Genomic DNA, 12532 nt, shown 5'->3' on the forward strand with positions numbered 1-12532 from the left:
TCCCTGTAAAACCTTTATGGGAACAATCTGGATGAAATTAAACCCTCCATCTGCCTGACCAGGGGCCTAGGGAACTGCTGCATCCTTGAGGCTGCATCCCTCAGACATGGCCCTCTCTGGACCTCAGAGACAGAGCACTGCATCTCACTCCTCGCTCATCTTCCCTGCCTTGTGGACCATTTCCCCCTCTCCCCAGCCTGCTGCGGGGGCTCACTCATCCAACAATTAATTGAAACTACAAGGGCACTACTGTTTGACCCAGCAGTTTCTCCGCCAGGAATTTATCGCACAGAGATCCTCGCACTTGTGCCAAATGACAGGTGAATGAGGATGCATCTTGTGGCGTTGTTTGTGCAAAAGCCTATCTCAGTGTCTATCAGAAAGGATCTACTGTATGTGTATTGTATTGGACATGTGCCAGAGAGTGTTCTAAACACTTTACATAGATTGACTCATTTAACCCCCACAACTGCCCTTTAAACTAGGAACTTAATTTTATTAACTAATTTCCAGGTGAGGAAACTGAGGCCCAGAGAGAACACATAGCTTGCCCATGCTTCACGTGCTTAGTAAGCGGCAGTACCACAGTCCATGTTCTAAATCACTATCCGATAGAACTTCTGTCTTTCTGTGCATGGAGAATTTCCACAAAGTGATACAAAAGCAATTGATGATGGTGGCCTCTGGGGGGAGGAATTGAATATGTGGAGTAGGAGGGGAACTCCCTTTTTACTGGGACCCCTTTTGTACCAGACTATGTTACCATGGGCATATGTTAGTTTCATAATTCAGAGGAGTTTCTGAGCCGCAGGCCTTAAAGCGTGTTATTACTAATCCTTACCTCAACCCTGGAAGTGGATGATATCACCCTCATTTTGCAGGTGAGGACGTTTGCAGGCCTCACCACATGGTCTGGCCAGGCTACATGACTGGGAATGACATGGCGGGGGCAGGCGGGTTGGCTCTCAAGCCAGTGCTCTTTCCCCTAATTTATATTTAGCCCCCTGGGCTTGCAAGGTTCAGAGGGAAGAAAAGTGGTTAAAAGCATGAACTCTGGGGCCGGCTTGCCTGTGTTCAAGTCCTGACTCAGCCACTCACCATCTGTACAACTTGGGCAAATCACTTACCCTCTGAACCTCAGAGATGTTTTCCTCTTGATGAGGATTAAGTGACTTCCTTCCATGCCGAGTGCTTAGAACAGGGCCTGTCTCATCACGAGCACTCAAGCAATGCTTGGTAGTTTTATATTATTGCCCCGAACACTGTCTTCCTCAACTTCAAGCTCAGAGCAGTCCCTTCTCCCAGCTGGTGTGTCCAGCTGTGGCTGCTCCAGTCCTCTCCGCGAAGGGCAAGGCCCAGCCACCCTGTGCTCCAGCCTCTAGCAGAAGTCCTTTGGGATCAGTTCTCCTGGGTTATCCCACTCTGGTGGCTATGATCAGAAGCGATCACATCGCCAGAGCTGGAAAAAGGGGCAGAGCCACAGGGCTGGTGTGGCCCAGATCCAGGGTGAGGCTGCGCCGGGCGGCCTCCTAGTTCGGGATGTTCCCAGCGCCTTCCCACCGCTTATACTTGGAGGGAGAAGGGCCTCAAAATAGCTGTTGCTTCCCCAGCACGGCGCTAGGCCAGGGACAGGAATAGACATCTGGGGGTGGCCGCCTCAGCTTCCCTCAGGGGCCCTGGGGGGGGGGCAGGAATAAGCAGAGGCCAGGCTCCTCCCAATGTGGGGATATAGTGTAGCCACCAGTACGCAGTGACCACCTGTGACAGTCTAGCCCATGGAAAACGTTGCCCTAGCTGGGGCTGGCTGGACAGCAGGTCACCAGCACCGGCCAGACGCTGGCCAGGGCCTGGATTCTTAGACCGATAGAAAGTGCCCTTCAACATTGTCTCCTACGATTCTCTCTTGGCAGGCGGGGAAACTGAGGCCCAGAGAGAGATTCATGTGTTTGAAATCACAAAGCTGGGTAGAAGCCCAAGCTGACAGGAGAAGCAGACCTTGGGTGTTGAGAGGTAGTCTAGGGTGGCGGTTGAAGGGGGAAAGGACTCAGACCGTCTAGGTTCTATCCAACCTCCACTACTTACCAACACTGCATGTTCTTGGGCCTCAATCTCCTTACCTGTAAAATGTGCAGAATAATAGTCCTACCTCCTTTAGTGGTAGCGAAGATTGGATGAGTTAGAACTTGTGTGCTGTTATGATTGTCATGTTTTCTCACCAGATTCCGTATTCATTTCAGGCTTTGGCTGAATGCCTGCCATGTGCCAGGCACAGTGCTGGGCCTCGATCCTCTAGCTTCACAGCATGGCAAGAACAGACCAATTGACATTTCAGGGAGCCTGCCATGTGCCAGTCACTGTGCTAAGCATTTTAACCTATATCATCTCATTGATCTCTCCCTATGAGGAGCCATTATCATGCTCTGTCTTACAGATGACGGAAGTGTGCTCAGAGAGGTGAAGTCACTTCTTCAGGGTCACACAGCTAGGAGGTAGCAGAGCCAGGATGTGAAACCCGAGCTGCCCACCTGTGTAACTCATTACAGGTAACCACTGCATGTCATTGTCTCTTTCCTGGGGAGACAGGCAAGTTGTTCATTTGGTGCAGTAAGGAGCTGGGCACATGGGGGAGGGCTCCACTCTCCCAGCCTTGACATTGATCACCCCCCAACACAGTCCCATATGAGATGTGAGGTGGCCCTCAGCCCACACTACCTAATTCCTTTGGGTTTCTCTGGGGACCTACTATGTGCCGGACCTGTGCTAGGCTCTGAGAACACAAAGAAGACTTTGTTCCTACCCTGAAATTGCTCACGGTGTGGTGAGAGACAGGTTGCTAAAATGTCAAGAGCAATTCAGAGGCAGCTACTGTGATGAGGCCAAGAAAGGAGACAAGGTATCATGAGGAGGTACCTAACTCAGTCTGGGAGGTCAGGGAGGGCTTCCTGGAAGTGGTGATGTCCGAGCTGAGGCCCAAGGACAAAAAGAGCCAGGAGAGAAGGGTGGCAGGGAAGAGGGTTGTAGACAGAGCGACAGCTTGTGGTGGTGCTGAGTCATAGGAAGTGTGAGTAGTAGGGGCTGGAGGTGTGGGTGAGGGGGGCCAGAGCTACAGAGATGGATGGGGTCAGGTCATTCAGGGCTTTGCTGCCCACACTAAGGGGCTTGGCTGCTATCTGGAAGGCTGAGAGAATGTGCTTGGGGGCTAGAAGTCCCTCTGGCTTTGGAGGAGGGGGAACCCCAAGAGGCTGAACTGAAGGTGGGGAGACAGTGAGGAGGCGGCTGCCTGGAGGGAGAAGAGAGACTTGGCCTAGGGGTGCTGGGGGTGGGGGTGGAGAGCAATGGGTGGCCTCGTGATGTTTGCAGAAGTGGAATCGGTTATGTGTTGTTGTGTACTAAATCACCCCAAAACTCTGTGGCTTAAAACAACAACTTTTTAAATGATTCTGTGGGGGTGACAGGGCAGTTCTGTCTGATGTGGTGTTGGCTGGGGGCACAGGGGTGCCCCAAGGGTTCCAAAATGGCCTCATCCACATGGGTGGCGGTCGGCGTTGGCCGCTGGCTGGGCATACTGTTGGCTGCGGGGCCTCAGTTCACCTCCATGTGGGCCTCTCCATGGGGCTCGGGCTTCTCACAGAGTAGCAGGTGGCTTCCAAGAAGACGCTGCCATGATTTTTAAGGCCTGGGCTCAAAGTCTCAGAACATTACTTTTGCTGCATCCTAATGGTGAAAACCAGTCCCAAGACTAGCCTGATTCAAGGGGAGGGGAAACAACACTTCTTCCTTTCCTCCTCCTTCTCCTCCTGCACAATGTAGTGGCATTTGATGCATTCACAATGTTTTGCAACCAACATCTCTCCTTAATTTCAACTTCTAAAAAAAAGCTTATTTGTTTCTGAGAGAGAGAGAGAAAACAAGTGGGGGCAGGGCAGAGAGAGAGGGAGACAGAGGATCCGCATTGTCAGTGCAAAGCCTGATGTGGGGCTCAAACTCATTAACCAATAAGCCGAAGTTAAGAGTCTGACGCTTAACTGACTGAACCACCCAGGCTCTCCTCCTTAATTTCAACTTTTTAATCACCTTATAAGAACACTCCATACTCATTATGCCATTACTCCCTGCCTCCCTCCCCAGTCTCTGGGAACCTGCTTTCTGTCCCTGTGGATTTGCCTGTTCTGGGTATTTCATATAAAAGGAATCCTATAAATGTGACTTTTTGTGTCTAGCTTCTTTCACTTAGCGTAATGTCTTCAAGGTTCATCCAAATTGCATGCATGGGTGCTTCATTCCTTTTTATGGCTGAATAATATTCCATTGTATGGATAGACCATAACTTGTTCATTCATCTGTTGAAAGGCATTTGGGTTGTTTCTGCCATATTGTGAATAATGTTGCTATGAACATCAGTAAATAATTATCTGTTTGAGTCTCTGGGTTTTTTTTTAATTTATTTTTTATTTTTAAAAAATATTTTAAGGTTCTTTTTTAATGTTTATTTATTTTTGAGAGAGAGAGAGAGAGAGCATGAGCGGGGAAGGGGCAGAGAGAGAGGGGGAGACAGAGGATCTGAAGCAGGGTCTGAACGGACAGCAGCAAACCTGATGTGGGGCTCGAACTCACGAACCGTGAGATTGACCTGAGCCAAAGTTGGATGCTCAACCGACTGAGCCACCCAGGCGCCCCTTGTTTGTTTGTTTGCTTTTTTAAGTTTATTTATTTATTTTGAGACACAGAGAGAGCATGGGGGAGGGGGAGAGAGAGGGGAAGAGAAAGAGAGAAGCCCCAGTAGGCTCCACGCTATCAGTGCAGAGCCCGACAAGGTGCTCGATCTCATGAGCCGTGAGATCATGACCTGAGCCCAAATCAAGAGTCCGATGCTTAACTGACTGAGCCACCAGGTACCCCAACTGCCTGTTTTTCATTCTTTTGGGTATATACCTAGCAATGGAATTGTTGGGTCATATGGTGACTCTATGTTTAACTTTTCGAGGAACCACCAAGCTGTTTTCTGCAGTGGCTGAACATTTTACATTCCCACCAGTATGTATGAGGGTTCCTATTTCTCTACATCCTTGCTGACACCTACTGTTTACTATTTTTATTTTTATTAAAGCCAACCTAATATGGGGCACCTGGGTGGCTTAGTTGGTTAAGTGTCCGACTTCGGCTTAGGTCATAATCTCACGGTTCACAAGTTCGAGCCCTGTGTCAGGCTCTGTGCTGACAGCTCAGAGCCTGGAGCCTGCCTTGGATTCTGTGTCTCCTTCTCTCTCACTGCCTCTTCTCCTCTCTCTCTCTCTCAAAAAATAAATAAACATTAAATTTTTAAAAAATGAAGCCATCCTAATAGATGTGAGGCAGTATCTCATTATGGTTTTGATTTGCCTTTGCTTAATTACCAGGGGTGTTGAACATCTTTTCATGTGCTTTTTGGCCTGTTGTATCTCTTCTTTGTCTATTGTTTAGTTGGGTCGTTTGTCTTTTTGTTGTTGAGTTGCTAAGAGTTTTTTATATATTCGGGAACCTAAACCCTTACCAGGGGTTTAGTATCAGAAATGTTTGTGAACATTTCTTCCCCTTCTGTAGGCTGTCTTTCACTTTTTATTTATTTTTATTTTTTATTTTTTTTAAATGTTTATTTTTGAGAGAGAGCGAGCATGAGTGGGGGAGGGGCAGAGAGAGAGGGAGACACAGAATCTGAAGCAGGCTCCAGGCTCTAAGCTGTGAGTATAGAGCCCGACACAGGGCTTGAACTCATGAACTGGGAGATCGTGACCTGAGCCGAAGTCAGACGCTTAACTGATTGAGTCACCCAGGCGCCCCCATCTTTTCACTTAAAAATTTTTTTATTTTTTTTAACGTTTTATTTATTTTTGAGACAGAGAGAGACAGAGCATGAACGGGGGAGGGTCAGAGAGAGGGAGACATAGAATCTGAAGCAGGCTCCAGGCTCTGAGCTGTCAGCACGGAGCCCGACGCGGGGCTCGAACTCACGGACCGCGAGATCATGACCTGAGCCGAAGTCGGCCGCTTAACCGACTGAGCCACCCAGGCGCCCCAAAATTTTTTTATTTTAAGTAAGCTCCATGTCCAATGTGGGGCTTGAACTCACACCCCTAGATGGAGAGTCACATGCTGTACTGATACAGCCAGCCAGGTGCCCCCTTTAACTTTCTTGATAATGTCCTTTGCACACAGATTTTTACTTTTCATAAAATCCCACTTATCTTTTTTTTTTTTTTTTAATTGCTTGTGCTTTTGGTGTCAAATCTAAGAATCCACTGCCAAGTCTGAGGTCATGAATATTTACCCTTATCTTTCCTTCTAATTGTTTTGTAGTTTTAGCTCCTAACATTTAGGACATTGATCCAATGAGTTCATTTTTGTCCATGGAGTGAGACAGGGGTCCAGCTTCATTCTTTTGCATGTGGTTAAGCTCTATCTCGTGACTGCTGGTCAGCAGGCCCTTTCAGTGAGGGGAAGGAATTGTTGGGGTCTCTCTTTGGAGAGAGTTTTGGTGGTGGGTTGGCTGTGAGGGCTTGGGGAAGGAGGGCAGAAGAACAGGCGGGCCCAGTGACATCCACATTTCTGATCTGGGCGGATGGGGAAGCCTTGGGGAAGAGCAAGACTCAAGTGAAGGGAAGAGCTCAGTCCTGGATGTGTTAAGTTTGGGCTCCCTTAGCATCCAGTCACCAAGAGCACTGGGAATCACATACGTGATAAATGAAATAGGGAAGGATACTAAAGTTTTCATTCAAGGAATAGTTACAGAACACCTGACACTAATACTAGGTGACATTTACATGGTGCTAATCGTGGGCCAGGCACTTAGCCCTTTTTAAAAAACTGAGCTATAATGGTCATAGTATAAAATGGACAAACCTACAGTGCACACTTCATTAACTGTTATACACACTACCTCCTAGGTAGAGCTATACAGAACATTTCCAGCCCTCAGAAGCTCCCTCTCAGGCCCATTATATTTAATTCTCAAAGTGACCCTATGGGGCATTATTCCCAGTTTTTGGATGTAGACACTGAGGCTTCCAGAGGTGAAGCTACTTGACCAAGAGCACATGAGGTGGAATTTGGATTCTAACTCCGACCTATAGGACTAGGCCAGGCTGAGGAACACTCCACCCTCTTGCTTGGCTTGGACTAGACTCAGGCCTAGGTGATCCCTGAGGGCAGGAGCGAGGCAGTCTGGCCTCTGCTGGGGAACAAGAGGCCCTCATTCGTGTGTCTGCGGGAAGGCCAAGGCCAGGGACGGTGTGGATTTAGGAATGAGAGTGAGGAACGGTGGGGGTAGTCCTTCTGGTCTCCATCAGTCATGGAGGTGGCCGCCTAGGGGAGGTGCGACAGCAGATAAACAGCAGGCAGGCAGGCAGGCAGCCCAGCTGGGGCTCTTTCCCAGCAATAGACCCTGTGGGAAGCTCAGCTCTGCCTGGACCAAATTGGCCTGAAGCAGGGAGAGGAGGGTGTCATGCCTGTCGGTGCCACTTTAGACCATGCTTCTCAGCATCCCAGCTGAGAAGATCCTGGGAGCAACCCCTGTGCCTCCCCTCTCCCTCCATGTGTCTGCACTGTACCCCTCTGACCTCTTCTGTCCTCTGCTCCAGCTGAAACTGGCCTCCTTGCTCTTCCTCCAACCTGTTAAGCTCCTAGCTGCCTCAGGGCCTTTGCACTGAGTACAAAGTACTCTTTGTACTCAGTGCACTCAGTGCTCCATCTGGAACCTTCTGTCTCCTGGGCTTCCCATGGCCGGTGTCTTATTATGTGTCTTGGCTCAAATTTTACCTCTGTAGAGTGCTTTTCTCTGAATGAATTGCCCTACTTAATGCTCTCCCCACCAGCCAGCACAATGGAGCCAGATGGCCTGGGTTTGAATCTTAGTTCTGTTGCTTCCTGGCTGTGTGGCATTGGGCAAGTTAGGTGCCAGTTTCCTCAGCTGTAAAATCGGGATGATGATAATAGTGTGTACCTCGTAGGATCATAGTAAAAATAACATTATTTAACATCTGCTAACCATGCTTGGCCCCTAGTAGATGCTTTATAAGTATTTGCTATTATTCATAGAGCACTGGTCCCATCCTGAAACTATCCTGGTTAGTGGTGTTTACTTGGTTTTTCCATTTCCCCCAATTACAATGTGAGCTCCCAAAAGATGTGGTTTCATCTATGTTGATCTCTGCTGTGTCCCCAGTGCCTAAAACAATGTCTGGCTCAAAGTAATAAACAATGGTTGAATAATCGTATGGACGAATAAACCAGGCTCCTAGATTATCCTGCTTGCAGCTCCCCAGACATGCCATGCCTGCTCTCATTTTCCGACTTTTGCATTTTCTGTTCCCTCTGCCTAGACCCACTCCCCAGAGGAAGCAAAGGGAACATGCAGGGAAGACTGCCTTGTAGCTGCCCAGGTCTCTTTCTCAGCCCTTTCCTCACTGCCTCTTGCACCAGGCTCTGGGAGAGAACAGCGAGACAGAACCTAGACTCGCCAGGACTACAATCACCTATTACCACCCCTTTGTCTTGCAACTGGGGAATCAGAGGTCCAGAGAGGGGAAACCACTCAGCCAAGGTCATACAGTGAGTTGAAGGCAACGTTCTCCCTACTGGACCCCACATGTCTTACCCAGAGGCTGTTTCCAATGTCCACGCTGGATCTGCTTCCCTACACAGGGCCTGGAAGAGAGGTGGTAGGTGAGGGGCTGGGACCTGCCTGTAGACTATTGTCCTCCAAGCTGCCAACTAGGCGGGGCCAGGGCAGCTGGGCCTAGTGAACGCACAGGTTTCTGGTGTAGACTGACCTAAATCAGGCTCCTGACACTTATTAACCATGTAGCTTTGGGCTCTCTGAGCCTCAGTTTACCCCTTTGTAAGGTGAGGAGATGGAAGCCTACCACCCCGCTCCCCAAGGTTGCTGGGAGGATTCCTATTAAAAGATCTCATGCACTGAAGGGCGCCTGGGTCCCTATGTCGGTTAAGCGTCCGACTTTGGCTCAGGTCATGATCTCATGGCTCGTGAGTTTGAGCCCTGCCTTGGGCTCTGTGCTGACATCTCAGAGCCCTCTTTGGGTCTTCTGTCTCCCTCTCTTTCTGCCCCTCCCCCACCCCTCCCCCACTCTTGTGCATGCTCTCTCTCTCAAAAATAAACATTTAGAAAAAAAAGTTCTCATGCATTGACCTCTTATTCTCACCTATCCTATGGGGCAAGGGTGAATTTTATCCCTATTTTCCAGGTAAGGAAACAGGCTCAGAGCAGAGAAAAAGTGACTTGCTCAAGATCACACAGCCAGCAAGAAACAGAGCAGGGATCGATTCAAACCCAGGCAGGCTGACTGCAGAGCTCACATTTTTAGCTGTATGCTATAGCCCTGGGCACACAGTAGGCACTCAACTACTGTTGAGTGAGAGGGGAACCCTAGAAAGACCTTGCCTTCATGTTGGCACCATCTTCTAGGATGACAGCTCTTCACTGCAAACCACATCTTTTGTTAATTTCCCTCCTCTCCAATCCCTGCTTAGAGACGCAAGCCCTCTCAGCAACCTCTCTCTGATGGATTTTTGGATTATCCCTACCTTGATTAGTTCCAGAGCCTCCTGGCAGAAGCAAGAGTTATTTTGGGGCCTTGATGTCTCCCTCTGGCTGCCTCTGACCTCCCACCCCCAGTTGCAAACACCTCTCCTGTCATCTACAGAGTTCATTAGCTACTGTTCCGGCTGCTCCCTCTCTGCCCCCTGCAGCTCTCAGCTCAGACTCCAGCCTCAACACCTGCTCTCTGCTCCTCTCCTCCCCTGCCCCACGGCCATTCCTGCCTTCCCACTCTTTTTTCCAGGTAAAGGATGCCAACCCCTTCCTAATCCTTGGCCCCTGACTTTGCCGTATAGCAGTGACCCTCTCTTCGGTTTGAGGATTTTTCCAGACTTGAGCAAAATCTCACACACCATTTGGACACAAATTTTTTTGGCTGGTGATCTGACTCCCTGTTCCTGCTGGAATTCATTCCCCGATGTCAGTCAGCCTGGGTGGGAGGGGCTCAGAAATTCCCGAGGGTAAATTTTATAGGATGCATATCTTGCCGCAATTAATAAAAAATTCCCAAGGGGGGGATGCAAGACCCCCTCCCCCCCCCCACGGTGTTATGTCACAGTGCGTGGGGCTGACGTCACAGGGACGGGGCGTGGGCTCTGCTGTATCTGTTCTCTCTGCTTCTGGCTCTCTCTTCCAGCTCTGCGCTCTGCCAGGGCCGCCCGCAGGCCTTGCTTGCTTTTCAAAAATAACTCTTGAGTCTCACTGAGGTGGGGGGCTGCTTCCTTGGTGTCCCAGGCTGTGTGTTAATCCTTCCAACGCAGGACTTCCTGAAGCCAGCTCTGGGCTGGGCTGGGGAGCTGGTTATCAGTTGTCTGGCTGAAGTAGTTCAGTTGCTGACATCCTGTTTTAGTATCCATAGCCTTCCAGGAAGTAGGGCAAATGAGTCCTTCCTGGTGCCTACCGAGTCATTCATTCACTCATTCATTCAGTCAGTCAGTCAGTCAGTCAGTCAGCAAGTATGTATCAGTGCCCTTTGCCTGCAGAGTGCCCCTCTTGGGTGGCCTCTGTTGCCTTTCCATTTGTTTCTGAGTTATCTCCTTGGTCCTCTTTGGATTTCTACTTCCTTTGTAAAGTAGGGGGACTTTAATTAGGGTGGCCAGTCAGTCCTAGAAGGAAACAGATGGCATACTCAAATTGGATAATTTGAGGAAGGCTGAATAAAGGGACTATTTAGATGTCAGCGGGGTGTCAGGGAATCGCAAAGGGGTAGTTCATTCCTGGGCCAGTTGCAGTGTGAGAGCTCTTACCTCCCTAGGCCTGGCGGTCAAGGGAGCCTTCCAGGGCTCAGAAGGACTCAGTCAAGGGAGCCTTCCAGGGCTCAGAAGGACTCAGTCAAGGGAGCCTTCCAGGGCTCAGAAGGACTCAGTCAAGGGAGCCTTCCAGGGCTCAGAAGGACTCGTATGGACTAAACCACCTTGAGGGAGAAGCTGTGACCTTCTGTTGAGGGACAGAGCCAGCCTGAGGTGCCCTGCAGGGAGGGAGCAGAGGAAGAAATAGCCTGACCTCTCTCTTCCCTCTCCCTTCCATCTCTTCCTCGGGGCTCCCCACTGGCCAAAAGATATAGGAGTCTGTTGACTCTGAACAGGTCAGTCTCCGTGGGCACAGAGCAGGCTGGGAAAGGATGGAGAGTGGTTCTGGACAAACAAATGGAAGCTATTCTGTTTCTCACCTACTAGTGGTTGTACTAGGTCATGTGGATAAATGCTCAAAAACGTCAGCTCTTATCATTACTGCTTATATCCGTTGTTCATCGGTGTGTAAAAATTCCCCCCAAAACTCAGTGGCTTTAAAAACCTTATAAACACTTACTACCTTGCACAGTTTCCGTGGGCCAAGAATTGGGAGCAACTCAGCGGGGGTGGTTTTGACTCCCAGTCTCCCCTGAGGTTGCGGTCAAGCTGTTAGCCAGTCATCAGAAGGGTCCAGCTGGCTCACCTCCATGGCTGGCAAGCTGGCGCTGGCTGTTGGCAGGCGCCCTTTGTTCCTTGCCATCCAGACCTCTCCACAGGGCTGCGTGAAAAGCCTCATGACTTGGTGGCTGGCTTCCCCTAGAAAGAGTGATCCAAGAGCAGCAGGCTCTATGCGTTTTCTGACCTAGTCTCCAAAACCACAGACCATCATTTTGACAATATCCCATTTGTTACACAGGTCAGCCTATTCGCTGTGGAGGGGACTCCGAGCGGGCAGGAATCCTCTGATGCCTTCTTAGAGGCTGGCTACCACAGTTCGTAATACATTTGCTCATTTAATCCTTTCAAAAGTCCCATGAGCTTATCTAACAAAACAAATGAAATGAAACAAAATCCAACCAACAAAAACAAAACAAAACGAAACAAATCCTATGAGGGAAGTATTGTTATTACTGTTGTCACTTCTCTGTTGGGGAAATAGAGGCACAGAAAAATGAAACAATGTGCCCAAGATTATGCAGCTAGTAAGTAGCAAAACCAGGAATTCAACCCAAGTGGCTCAGTCTGTTAAGCGTCCGACTTTGGCTCAGGTCATGATCTCACGGTCTGTGAGTTCGAGCCCCACATCGGGCTCTGTGCTGGCAGCTCGGAGCCCGGAGTCTGCTTCGGATTCTGTGTCTCCCTCTCCCTCTGCTCCTCCCCTAGCTCACATTCTGTCTCTCTCTCTCTCTCTCTCAAAAATAAATAAATATTAAAAATTAAAATCAATTTTATTGGGATATAATTTACATGTGATAAAAAAACAATAATGAAGTTCTAGAACATTTTTCTTCCCGCAAATTTTCTCATGCCCCTTTGCAGTCATTCCTCCTGGGCCCTGTTCTAGGCAATCCCGGATCTGCTTTGTGTCACTATTGATGGTTTTGTCTGTTTTGAAACTTCATATAAATGAAATGATACAGTATGTTCCCTTTTTTGTTTTTTAAGTTTATTTATTTATTTTTGAGAGAGAGACAGGGAGGGGGCAGAGAAA

The 12532-nt window shown here is 49.1% G+C and overlaps 1 long non-coding RNA gene across 1 annotated transcript in view; it reads left to right on the forward strand.

Annotated features, from left to right (window-relative positions):
* The first annotated feature begins 2214 nt into the window (after positions 1–2214).
* Positions 2215–12532, forward strand: part of LOC122203598 — a 28148-nt gene continuing 17830 nt past the window's right edge. The window contains exon 1 of the long non-coding RNA XR_006195260.1: positions 2215–2543. This is a non-coding gene — a long non-coding RNA (uncharacterized LOC122203598). The remainder of the gene's footprint in view (positions 2544–12532) is intronic.

The sequence above is a fragment of the Panthera leo genome, chromosome D3 (genome assembly GCF_018350215.1).
Source record: "Panthera leo isolate Ple1 chromosome D3, P.leo_Ple1_pat1.1, whole genome shotgun sequence".
Lineage (NCBI taxonomy): Eukaryota > Metazoa > Chordata > Mammalia > Carnivora > Felidae > Panthera > Panthera leo.